This window comes from Rana temporaria, chromosome 1 (assembly GCF_905171775.1).
Source record: "Rana temporaria chromosome 1, aRanTem1.1, whole genome shotgun sequence".
Lineage (NCBI taxonomy): Eukaryota > Metazoa > Chordata > Amphibia > Anura > Ranidae > Rana > Rana temporaria.
The window spans coordinates 404,949,691-404,962,567 of record NC_053489.1 but is presented as its reverse complement, the minus strand read 5'-3'; the positions used below and the strand labels follow the sequence as shown (position 1 = coordinate 404,962,567).

At 48.1% G+C, this 12,877-nt stretch overlaps 1 pseudogene; it reads right to left on the bottom strand.

Annotated features, from left to right (window-relative positions):
• Nucleotides 1–455: 455 nt before the first annotated feature.
• LOC120925696 lies at nt 456–632 on the bottom strand (annotated as a pseudogene).
• Between the last annotated feature and the right edge of the window lie 12,245 nt (nt 633–12,877).

Here is a 12,877-nt window from a genome sequence, read left to right as displayed (position 1 = left end):
AGGAGAGTGAAAGAAGTGGTCATTGTGTTCAACAATGACCAGGCCCATGGGGCCCTTCACCCCTGCCAGCTAGAGAGCCCTTCAAGGTTTTCTTGGGGAGAACTGCCGCTCCAGTTAGCAGCCTCCACCAATTCTAGCCCTTCCAGACCCCCCGTCAACCCGGCGGATTTGCATGGCCTTACCCCGTCTACTCTCAGGGCAGTACCAGCTCCTCCTACCGGATCGCTGACAGAGATAGCACTTACACCAGCCAGCCAGAAGGCCAGACAAGAACTCGGCAAAAAAAACAAGACCAAGTGCAGCCACCCATCCTCACCAGAAGCACCCATCCAGATGGCTCAGACTCAACCATGGGCCGGCCCCCAGTATCTATCGGGCAGCACGGCGTAGTCCCTGAAACCATCCTTCCAGGTGCAATGACGTCTTTGGATTGCATCCGCCCTCCCCTTGTAGGAGGTGCTTCAGCGCTCCGCAGACAACTGATAAGAACAGATACCACACTCGATCCTAGCCACAAGGCCGAGAAGCGGCAGGGAAGACACCACAATCAGCACGGCCAGAGTGCAATGGCCGAGAGTCGCCCTGGGAGAACCACCTTCATGATCATGGTGTCTCCCCTGCCAGGTAAGCCAATTTGTGGTGCCAGTGTCTAGGATTTTAGTGGTTATGGTGAAGAATTGTTTTGAAAGCCACATCTTTCGCTATTGTTTCTGATTCAGAACAAATGTCTTAGACAAACCACAGTAAAGAAATGTCAGTTGGAAACCACGATGGTTCGCTGAATACAGTCATTGCATATAAACCTGTCTTGTATAGGTGGAATAAAATTGAGTGTCAAGTAAATTGTAACTTTTCTAATTCTTCTTTTGAGCTTGATTGGCCAGGGTCTATCTGCAAAGAAGGTGATATTGACTTCATTACATTCAACCTCTTCCGATGTGATTACAGTTCACCGCAGATCATGTATCGTATGCAGGGGCGCAACATTGACTTCCTAGTTGTCCAGTTCATCATGTTTAGACTGTCATTATATTTCAAAATAACAGTGGTGCACTGCATAGGTATGATATACAGACAAGTTTACAGTTACAGCTACTGTTTCCTGTCCAAAGTTCTGTTTATTCTCTAAGCCTTTCCCTATTAAACCTTTCAGGATGTTAAAATAATTTGTAGTGAGCCGCCAAGGTTAATGCACCATTAGCAAATGTCTGAAAAGGAACTGAGCAGACAGGTTGTCAAAGACTTCTGAGATTAAAGAACCAGATTCACAGAAGGAAATCTCCTGTGCCCTAAAGGGATATAGGGGGCGGGGTGGCAAGATGTAGCGTTGTTGTTTTTTTTAAGGCGTCTTCTCTCTCTCTCTCTCGTGACCTGCTTATTAGATTGAAGCTGTGCTAACATCAGAATCAGTACTGAACCCTTTACTAGTGTGAGCATGTGCATGCATGCTGTTAACCCTTCTATAGTAAATAGCATCTTATCTAAATACCCTGCTTTAGGATTTAGATGAACACAGACAGATTAGTCAGTCACCAAGTACTTGATTAATTGGATGAAATATTTATCAAGATCTGATTCTATACAAATATAATTGTTTCAATGTGCATTGGAGGGCAACATCATCCATGTGGTAAATTAAGCTTAATTAACTAAACAAGATCTTTATTCTGAAAATATTAGCACGTGAGTTGCCAATAACAGATGCCACTGTTAAAAAAATAATAATAATTGAAAGAATACTTAAAGTGGATGTAAACCTTCACATTTACCCAGTGAAATGAACAGTCTCAGATGATACACAGAGATGAATCAAATCTCCCTACATATGTTTTACATATCTGCTGTCTTCAGCTTTAGAAAGTGCTCATTGTGTTTGAAATGTTTCTTCCTGTTTCAGCAGTGGGAGGGGAGTCTGAGTTTACACTGTGAGAGCAGATTGGACAAAAGGCACCCCCCTCCCCACTCCACATAGGCAGAGGAATGAAGATACCTGGAGAACACCTTTAACACATGTATTGGATAGTGTTGCTCACAAATATTCGTATTGCGAATATTCGGCTCGAATATGGCATATTCGAGTATTCGCGATATATTTCGAATTTCGCGGTGAATATTCGCTATTCCGAATATTCAAATTTTTTCAATTTTATTTTTAGAACAGATCACATCCTAGAGATCTCCATCGACATCTAAAAGCATTGCTGGTATGATTAGAGACCTTGGGCCGAGTAGCTGAAGCGATCATTTTATCTTGCCGAAAAATCGCAATGCGATTATTCGGCAATCGGAATATCGCACGATTATTTTCTTCGCCCTATCTTCCGCATCAGAGCCAATCAGAGTGCTCCTACAGCAGTAGTCGAAATTCCGCAATAAATATCGCATTCGCATTTTGCGAAATTTCGATAAAATATCACGAATATTCTGAGCCAATCAGAGTGCTCCTACAGCAGTTGTCGAAATTCCGCAGTAAATATCGCATTCACATTTTGCGAAATTTCGATAAAATATCACGAATATTCTGAGCCAATCAGAGTGCTCCTACAGCAGTTGTCGAAATTCCGCAGTAAATATCGCATTCGCATTTTGCGAAATTTCGATAAAATATCACGAATATTCTGAGCCAATCAGAGTGCTCCTACAGCAGTTGTCGAAATTCCGCAGTAAATATCGCATTCACATTTTGCGAAATTTCGATAAAATATCACGAATATTCTGAGCCAATCAGAGTGCTCCTACAGCAGTTGTCGAAATTTCGCAATTATTTTCGCATTCGCAATAGCGAAATTTCGCAAACATTTCATTTCGATAAAATATCACGAATATTCGAATTTAGCGAATATTTCTCGAATATTCGGCTATATATTCGTGATATATCGCAAAATCGAATATGGCGTATTCTGCTCAACACTAGTATTGGATACCTTTTCTCTGAGGCCTCAGCACATAGACCAGCAAACAGTGTACAGCATATACATACAGTAACCACTATGTAAATTGGATAATAACTCACAGAATGGCTCCTCCTAGGTTGTAGTTCAATGATTTAGTATTAGAATGCAGAGCAGTTAAGCATAACAAAGAGGAACATGATAAATGTTCTTTCAATTCCGGATATCTTCAACTAGCCTGTTGTTTATACTGCAGTGTAATTTGTAATCCAGGTAAGTAAAAGACAAAAGATCTGAAAAGCAAAGATGAACTGATGAGTGCTTAAACTGAATTATCACATGTATATTCCTCTTTAATTATGTTAATGAGTTGAATACAGCACTGACTTTAAAGCACAGTGGGGAAGAGTAGGCCCCAAGCGCCCTGCTGTATGAGGCCTGTGAAGAAGCAGATTCACATCCGTGGAAGTACAAGTCTCACCAGCCAGTCTGTAGAAAACCACTCAGCAATACTGTTATCTCTAAAATAAGCTGCACTAATATGTGATAAGGAACAAGTGACAGCATACTTGCAAAAATCAAAACATATACATTTCAAAATAAAATAAACACACTGTGGGGCTGATTTACTATGCGATTGCGCCATGTTTTATGGGTCATCGGCGTGCACAACGTCCGTTTCGGTATTTACTAAAGGAATGCGTCGGCAATGCAGCGCTATTCCGTATATACTATTATGCCGAATGCACTCAGGAGGGGGCGCACGGCGCCCAGCATCTACCTGGCGCACAGCATCTACAAATGTAAATTAAAAGAGTTTGGGAGTGAGTTTATTATGGGGGGATGTGGGATCATGTGGGGAAGTGTAGTGACATGTGTTGTGTAACATATACGGCCTGAATAGAAAGTGAAAGTGACTTTTGTATAAAGCAGCCGCTGCACCTGCTAGTACATTTAAACCTGCGGGAGGTTTATTTGTGTACTGCGCATGCGTGAGCGGCATTTTCGGACATTCAGGTGCGCCTTTTCACTACGTCGGCAAAATCTTGGTAAATGTTAAGTGGCGTAGCTGCCTTTGCGTGGGTTGAAGAGGCGCACCTGAATGGCCGAATCTTTTTTAAGTTATGCTGACCATGAAGGGAAACTCCGCGCCAAATTTTAAATAAAAAAACGGCGTGGGTTCCCCTTCAGGAGCATACCAGGCCCTTAGGTCTGGTATGCATTTTAAGGGGGAATACCTACGCCGAAAAAACGGCGTGGGGGTTCCCCCAAAATCCATACCAGACCCTTATCCGAGCACACCGCCTGGCCGGTCAGGAATGGGGTGGGGATGAGCGAGCGCTCCCCCCCTGATTCGTACCAGTCTGCATGCCCTCAACATGGGGTGGTGGGTGCACCCTTGTCCCCATGTTGATGGGGACAAGGGCCTCTTCCCGACAACCCCGGCCTTATCGGAATCTGGGACACCCAGATACCGCCCCCCCACCCTATGTGAATTGTACCCCTACCCATTCACCTGGGGGAAAAATGTTAATGTAAAAAACACACTACTTTTCTGCCGGGGGGGGGGGGGGGCCCGGACTTCACCGTGGTCTTCTGCCAGGGGGAGGGCCAGACTTCACCGCCGTCTTGTTGTGTTCTGCCGGGGCCAGGCCCGGACTGGCCATAGGGCAGACCGGGCATATGCCCGGTGGGCTGCTATGGCTTGGGCCGGGGCCTCCCGCTCCGTGGTTGTTGATGTCCATGCCGCACAGCAGGAGGTAAGCGGTGACCGCGGCCTGGACAGGGCTAACACAGGCCTGCGGCCGCCGCTCACCTACTGCTGTGCGGCGGCGATGCCTGTATCTTCTCCGGCGCATGGGCTGAGCTGTGTGTCTCTCTCACACACAGATCAGCCTCAGAGCCGACAGGAACAGTTCCGCTCTCTGCTCTCCAGTCTCCACTCAGATGGCCTGCTCCTCCTCCTCCCGCCCCTCTGCTTCTGTGTCTGCCACGCCCACACACTCGGGGAGAAGTGAGAGAAGCAGACAGCATGTGCCTCCTTTCCTGGGGTGAGTAAGATCACCCTCTATCCTGCCTCCCAGTAATTTAATACACCTCCAAGGCATGTTATTTAAATGTGTGTATTTTTAATGTTGCCATTTGTGACACGTGAAAAAAAACTGCTCTCTGCTGAGAATTGTTTTTGTTAGTTTGTCTGCTTCAGTTCAGTGCCCAGCTACCCATGTCTTTTTTCCAACAAAATCCTGAAACAGGCCAGAAGAACAGGTATTTTCTCTCCCTTTAGACTTCACTGGGGTTTGGCACTAAGCTCAGGGTTCTGAGTTCCCACATGGCTCAAAGAGAATCCTGACAGGTTTGCTTATCTCTAGTGCTCACACAAATTGTTCAGTGGTTAGAGAATGAGACATGTCTCCCAACATGTTAGATTGGGGTCTGCTTACTATCACATTCTGTCATTCTGATATTAATGACATTCATAATTGGTCTATGTGGGGCACTGTCACAAAAAGAATTAGATGCGTATAGCAGTTGTAGAGTCAGTCTGGAACATGGCTAATAAGGGGTTAATTTGGGAGGATAGGTACTTCCCCCTAAACCAGACTATTAAAGACAGCAGAGCTCACACATAGGAGGGAGGCTTTCAGTAGCTGCTAGGAAGTCATAGGGCTTATTGTGGGCAAACATTGAGAGGCATAGAGCTATTCACTTTCTCTAGGAACTTATTGACTCTTTTGTATTGCTTGATTGCGGAGTGTCATACTACATTAACGACGCCCGTATTTCCGCTCGCATATCGCACTGCAAACTGACAGTTCGGACATGAACCGGATCACATAGGTGTGAACACCCATGCGAGCCGATTCCGGTGCGGACCAAAAAAAGTGTCCTGTGCGTGTTTGGTCCAAATGCGATGCAATATCAGCCATAGTATTTGTATGGCTGAAATTGCATTGCAAAGACATTGCATGTGATTTGCACTGCAGTGCGAATCACATGCGATAGCGCACTAGTGTGAACCTGGCCCAAATCAGGGTTCTCAGAACAGCACTTTACATGAGATCCCCCCTTAAGGCACGGTTCATACTAGTGTGCTGTGCAATATCGCATGTGATTCGCAATGCAAATCACATGCAATGTCCGTGCATTGCAATTTCAGCCATACAGATAGTATGGCTGAAATCGCACCGCATTCAGACCAAACACGCACAGGACACTTTTTTGGTCCACACCAGAATCGGATCGCATGGGTGTTCACACCTATGTGATCCGGTTCATGTCCGAACTGTCAATTCGCAGTACGATATGCAAGCTGAAATGGAGGCGCCGTTAATGTAGTATGACACTCCCCAGCAGTTCACATATGGCAGTGTGAACTGCCGTGCAAGTCGGTGCAATGCGGAAACCCGCAGTGGATTTGCAGCTTACAGTAAGTGGAAATTCTGCAGACTCTAAGGGTTGTCTGTGCGGACTCTGATGTAAGGGGGGTGGTGTGTGGACTCTGATGTAAAGGGGGGTCTGTGCAGGCTCTGATGTAAGGGGGGGTCAATACGGACTCTGATGTAAGGGTGGGTCTGTGCGGACTCTGATGTACGGGGGCAGGAGGAGCTGGAGAAGTGCACAGTGAGCAGAGAGTAAAAGGGGGCACTGTGATTACAGAGAAAAGGGGGAATAATTGCAGGGGCATTGTAATATAAAGGGACCTACCTGTATCATTACAGTGCCACTTTACAGTGCTGTCCCCATTATATCACAGTTTCCCCGCACATTACAGTGTAAAGGACACCAGAAACCCCCCGCGAATGCCTACCGAAACCAAACCCCCCCCCCTTTTTTCTGGGAAAAATGGGCTGCTCAGTCTTAAATGCCCGGGCCTTTTTTTTGTCCCAGTCCGGGCCTGGCCGGGGCCCCCCGCTTTCTTCTTTAAGCTATTTTACAAGCAAGGGGGCCTGGATTTCTTCACTGTTTTCTGCCGCGGGGGGGTCTCGGACTTCACCACTGTCGTTTTGTGTTCTGCCGGGGCCCCCCTCTTTCTTCTTTAAGCTCTTTCACAAGCGGGCGGCCCGGACTTCTTCGCCGTTTTCTGCCAGGGGGGGCCGGACTTCACCGCCGTCTTCTGCTGGGGGGGGGGTCCCGGACTTCTTTGCCATCTTCTCTGTTCTGTCTTCTGCCGGGCTCCACCGAAGGGGCCCCGTCTTCTCTGCCATCTTGTTCCCTCTTCTCTTTTAGTGATGTTGACACAACAAGCTCTCCTGCTTTAATGCCGTGTGCACGTTGCGCAACGACTTATATAGGCATGGGGCGTGGTCACTGGGTGATGCCACGCTATGTGATGTAACAAGGGGTTGGGTCGCCGGCGGAGAAGACCGGGCCCCTGTGGTGGAGCCCGGCAGAAGAGAACAGAGAAGACGGCAAAGAAGTCCGGGACCCCCCCCCGGCAGAAAACGGCGAAGAAGTCCGGGCCCCCCGCTTGTAAAAGAGCTTAAAGAAGAAAGTGGGGGGCCCCGGCAGAACACAAGACTGCGGTGAAGTCCGGGACCCCCACCCCGGCAGAAAACGGCGGTGAAGTTCGGGCCCCCCCCGCTTGTAAAAGAGCTTAAAGAAGAAAGCGGGGTGCCCCGGCAGAACACAACAAGACGGCAGTGAAGTCCGGGCCCCCCGCAGAAGACGGCGTTGAAGTCCGGGCCCCCCGCCAGAAAACGGTTAAGAAGTCCAGCCCCCTGCTTGTAAAAGACCTTAAATAAGAAAGCGGGGGGCCCTGGCAAAACCCCCCCCCAGCTGACTAATAAATTACTTTAAAAAACGTTTTCTGCCGGGGTGGGGGTCCCGGACTTCACCGCAGTCTTGTGTTCTGCCGGGGCCCCCCGCTTTCTTCTTTAAGCTCTTTTACAAGCGGGGGGGCCGGACTTCTTCTGCGTTTTCTGCCAGGAGGCCCGGACTTCACGCTGTGTTCTGCCCGGGGGGGGGCCGGACTTCACCGCCGTTTTGTTGTGTTCTGCCGGGGCCCCCTGCTTTCTTCTTTAAGCTCTTTTACAAGCGATGGGGCCTGGACTTCTTTGCCGTTTTCTGCCGGGGGGGTCTCGGACTTCACCGCCGTCTTGTTGTGTTCTGCCGGGGCGCCCCGCTTTCTTCTTTAAGATATTTTACAAGTGGGGGGCCCAGACTTCTTTGCCATCTTCTCTGTTCTCTCTTCTGCGGGGCTCCACCGCGAGGGCCCCCTCTTCTCCGCCGTCTTGTTCCCTCTTCTCTTCTAGCGATGTTGACACGACGAGCTCTCCCGCTGTAATGCCGTGTGCACGTTGCGCAACGACTTATATAGGCATGGGGCGTGGTTACCGGGTGATGCCACGCTATGTGATGTAACAAGGGGTGGGGTCGCCGGCGGAGAAGACCGGGCCCCAGAGTGGAGCCCGGCAGAAGAGAGAACAGAGAAGGCGGCGAAGAAGTCCGGGACCACCCCCCCTCGGCAGAAGATGACGTTGAAGTCCGGGACCCCCCCTGCAGAAAATGGCGAAGAAGTCCGGGCCCCCCTCCGTTTGTAAAAGAGCTTAAAGAAGAAAGCGGGGGGGGGGGGTCCGGCAGAACACAACAAGACGGCGGTGAAGTCTGGGACCCCCCAGCAGAAAACGGCGAAGAAGTCTGGGCCCCACTTGTAAAAGAGCTTAAAGAAGAAAGTGGGGGGCCCCCGGCAGAAGGCCCCCCCAGCTGACTAATAAATTACTTTAAAAACCTCTGTAGTGTGTTTTTTTAAATTAACATTTTTCCCCCAGGTGAATGGGTAGGGGTACGATGTACCCCATACCCATTCACATAGGGTGGGGGGCCGGTATCTGGGGACCCCCTTATTAAAGGGGTGTCCCGGATTCCAATAAGCCCCCCGCCTGCAGACCCCGACAACCAACGACCAGGGTTTTCGGGAGGAGGCCCTTGTCCCTATCAACATGGGGACAAAGGTGCTTTGGGGTGGGTGGCGCAGTGCCCCCCTGCCCCAAAGCACCCACCCCCCCATGTTGAGGGCATGCGTCCTGGTACGGTTCAGGAGGGGGGGGGGGCGCTCGCTCGTCCCCACCCCCATTCCTGACTGGCCAGGCGGCGTGCTCGGATAAGGGTCTGGTATGGATTTTGGGGGAACCCCCACGCCATTTTTTGGGCGTAGGAGTTCCCCCTTAAAATCTATACCAGACCTAAGGGCCTGGTATGCTCCTGAAGGGAAACCCACGCCGTCTTTTTTATTTAAAATTTGGCGCGGAGTTTCCCTTCATGATCAGCGTAACAAAAACCCATGCCAGTGTTTTATTTAACCACTTCCATACCACACCGATTCTGGAACTTCTCTCCTTCATGTATAAATCATCATTTTTTTACTAGAAAATTACTCAGAACTCAAAACATTATATATATATATAAACGGAAGAGATCATCACACACAGAGTGCACCCACAATCATATTCCCCCTGTCCATCAGCCAGCACAGCTCTCCCTGGGGGTGACTGAAGATCTCAGCCTTTTACCTTATTGTATTGGGCTGCCATAAGAGAGGATTACTGTCTATTGTGGTGGTTTAATGGATGAAAGTTTTAACCTGTTCCTTAGTGGAGTTTGGATATCGTTCATGCTGTTTATTGACTGATTTCTGGTAAGAGTCAGTGTTACCCGTTGGTGGAGGTCTCTTGTCTACTATTCATCACAACATTTGTGGATTCTTTTGGACACTTTCGGGATATATATTTTCATCAATTATTTGGGACAGTGTTTAAATTTCCTTCAGTTCACCTTGGCTTTGGTTCATTTTCCTTTTATTTTTTCACATTGTGGACTATTTACATGTTTGAGCTGGTATGATATTATCAGTTCATGCCTTGTAGATCTGCATTGTTCAATCACTGTGTTCACTTCACATTAGTATTTACCTTCAATCATTTAGCGCGACTCCTTCCTTTTTTATTATATATATATATTTTTTTAGAAGATGCCCTAGGGGATAAAGTGGCGGTCATTGCAAAAATTTATCTTCAATGGTATTTGCGCAATCATTTTTCAAACGCCTTTGCCAAAAAAACGGTTTCATGAATTAAAAATTAACAAAACAGTAAAGTTAGCCCAATTTTTGGGATAATGTGAAAGATGATGTTACACTGAGTAAATAGATACCTAACTTGTCACGCTTTAATATTGCACACACTCATGGAATGGCGCCAAACTTCGGGACTTAAAAATCTCCATCTCCATCTCTTTTTTTACAGGTTACCTAAACTGGTAACTGAGTTACAGAGGAGGTCTAGTGCTAGAATTATTGCTCTCGCTCTAATGCACACGGCAATACCTCACATGTGTGGTTTGAACGGCGTTTACATATGTGGGCGGGACTTACATGCGCGTTCGCTTCTGTCAATAAGACCCCACATCTCTCTTCCAGGCTGGAAAGCATGAGATCGGGAAAACAATTTCACTGATCTCATGCTTTAAGCCACGATTGCAGCTTTGTTTATGTTTTTAAATCTCTATGCTCCTCATTCAGCGGCGGATGATTCGTTCTCCGGGCCTCCGATGGCACGGGAGAGCCCGGAGAAGCACCAGATGGCGGTGGGAGGGGGGATGTCTCCTCCCGCCACCTGTAAGAACGATCCAACGGTGGAACTGCCGATATGATCGTTCTTATGGTGCGCACAATCGCCGCCTGTAAAAAAGGATATCTGAATGATGCCTGTAGCTGCAGGCATCATTCAGATATCCCCCACTGAAGTCCAGTACGTCATATGACATCCTACGGTACGGAAGTGGTTAAAATTTGCCTTGGAGTCAGGGCCGGTGCTACCACTAGGCAGCCACCTAGAGCGCACTGGAGAGCGGCGCGGGCACTACCACCCAGGGAGCCCAGTCACTGGTGATCCTACTCCCTCTCAGCAACTAACTCAACAGGCAGCCGCTCCACTCAATAGTACAGTGTTAGAGGCGCTGGCACAGCAGCGGTGGAGGAAGGAAAGAAAACATCCCCTGCGCGCCCCTGATCATCACAGTGCCACTGGCAGTGAGTGTGACCTGTCTGTGTACCTGCGGTCACATCGTTACTGTCCACCACCAGTCTGACTCTGATGTACCGCGCCGCCTCCGCTACAGCCAGGCAGCTCTGCCTCTGAGCCTCTGCCTTCCTGCCCAGTGCTGCCTGTGCCCATATGCCGCATGTCCCCCCCTCCATCATGGAGGCCGCTCTCTCTCCTGTGTTTTTTTCCTATTGCGGCAGCCAGCGCGAGATGTACAGTACCCTGTCGCCGAGAACCAGATTGATGAGATCACGCTAAAAGTACAATAACGGCGGCAGGTACTGTATGTCCCTTAGGGTGGGACCTGGGACCCATGACCATTTTAAGGCCAAAAACTAGAAGATAAGCCAGTCAAGTGGGGCAAAATTAACAAGTCATTTATGGTATAACTTTTGCCCATGTTAGGCTCTTTGTTTGCCCACCCGGACCAGGGGGTGTTTGTCCCATCTCTAATTTTGTAGCATGCTGGATGATGTGATTCATTTTGGACAGGGGTTTGTCTTTTTTTCTGCTAGCTGCATTTCTGTTGATCTGAGCATGCCCAGGGACTTAGATTTTTTGATGTCGCTTTTTGTGTGTGAACAGCACTTGGATGTTTCTGGGCATGCAAGGACACCTGCCATGGTTTTACAATTGTCCCGTGCATATAAATGAAAAATGTTTCCAAAATCTGGGAGGCCAAGCGCAGGAGCAGTTGTGAGATTGTGAAACAGATCCCATGGTTCACTCTTTGTGTATAATTGCCATTCTGAGTTTTATTGTTCACTCTTTGTGTATTATTGCCATTCTGAGTTTTGACCACAAGAGGCCGCTGTTTCTACAGACTGCAAGCTCTTGCTTATTTAGAGGAGGTGGAGCTGAGCTGGAGAAGCTGGAATCAGGAAGCAGTTTGAGCAGACATGTTTTGTGGGACTGTGTGAAAATTGAATCTGTTCGCATCCAGGGGGGACCGTGTGTCCTAGAGCTTCAGGAACGGCAGCTGAGTAATCACCGTTCAGTACAGAGCCTGTCCGGAAAAAAAGGGGATCGTTTTTCAGGAAGGCTGATAGGAGTTGAGACACAGAGAACTACCTCACCTGCAGTACCTCATGGTTGCTGAAAGGACTTTCGTTAATCGGTTGGAAGACATCATCGTCTACAGATCAAGACCCGGGTCAGTAATATTGTGCACGCACCGCCTAGTGATGTTTGGCGCCTAAAGATTAGGCCTGTAGTTAGTCAGTCAGGGTCATTACAGTGTATCAGGCCAAAGGTGTTGCTACCATTAGTACAATGATCCTGCTACTTAAAGAGACATTGTATACAGAGAGCAATCTTCCAAACCACAAACCTGTTTAGTGTCTTCATTAAGGAAGTAAAACTTACACACGTGTTATCATACCGGTTATCGAGGGGGTGAGTTGAGGAGTGAAGAGATAGATCTGGGTGTCGTCGGCATAGAGGTGGTATTGGAAGCCATGGGAGGTTATCAACTGGCCAAGGGAAGAGGTATAGAGTGGGAATAGGAGGGGCCCAAGGACAGAACTTTGGGGTACCCCAACAGAAAAAGGAAGAGGAGTGGAGGAGATGGAGTAGTAAGTAAAACTGAAAGTGTGCTGAGATAGGAGGAGAACCAGGATAAAGCAAAAGGAGAGGAGTTTATCAACTTCATCAGTGGTGACTGGGCAGAAGGAGGAGAGTATTGAGTGTGGTGTTGGACCTGATGTGTTGGGTAGGGGAGGAAGTTGAATGCTGGATATCTGTGGGTAGGGGAGGAAGTTAAATGCTGGATATTTCCTTGCAAATTGTGTCGATTTTGCTTTTGAAATGGTTGGCAATCTGTTGAGCGGTAAGCGGTAAGCAAGTTGGTGGGTGGTGGCAGTGGAGGGTGAAGTAAGGAATTAAGGGTAGAAAAGAGTTGACGAGGTTTGGATGAGAGGGTTTTGATGAAAGTGTTTTAAAAGG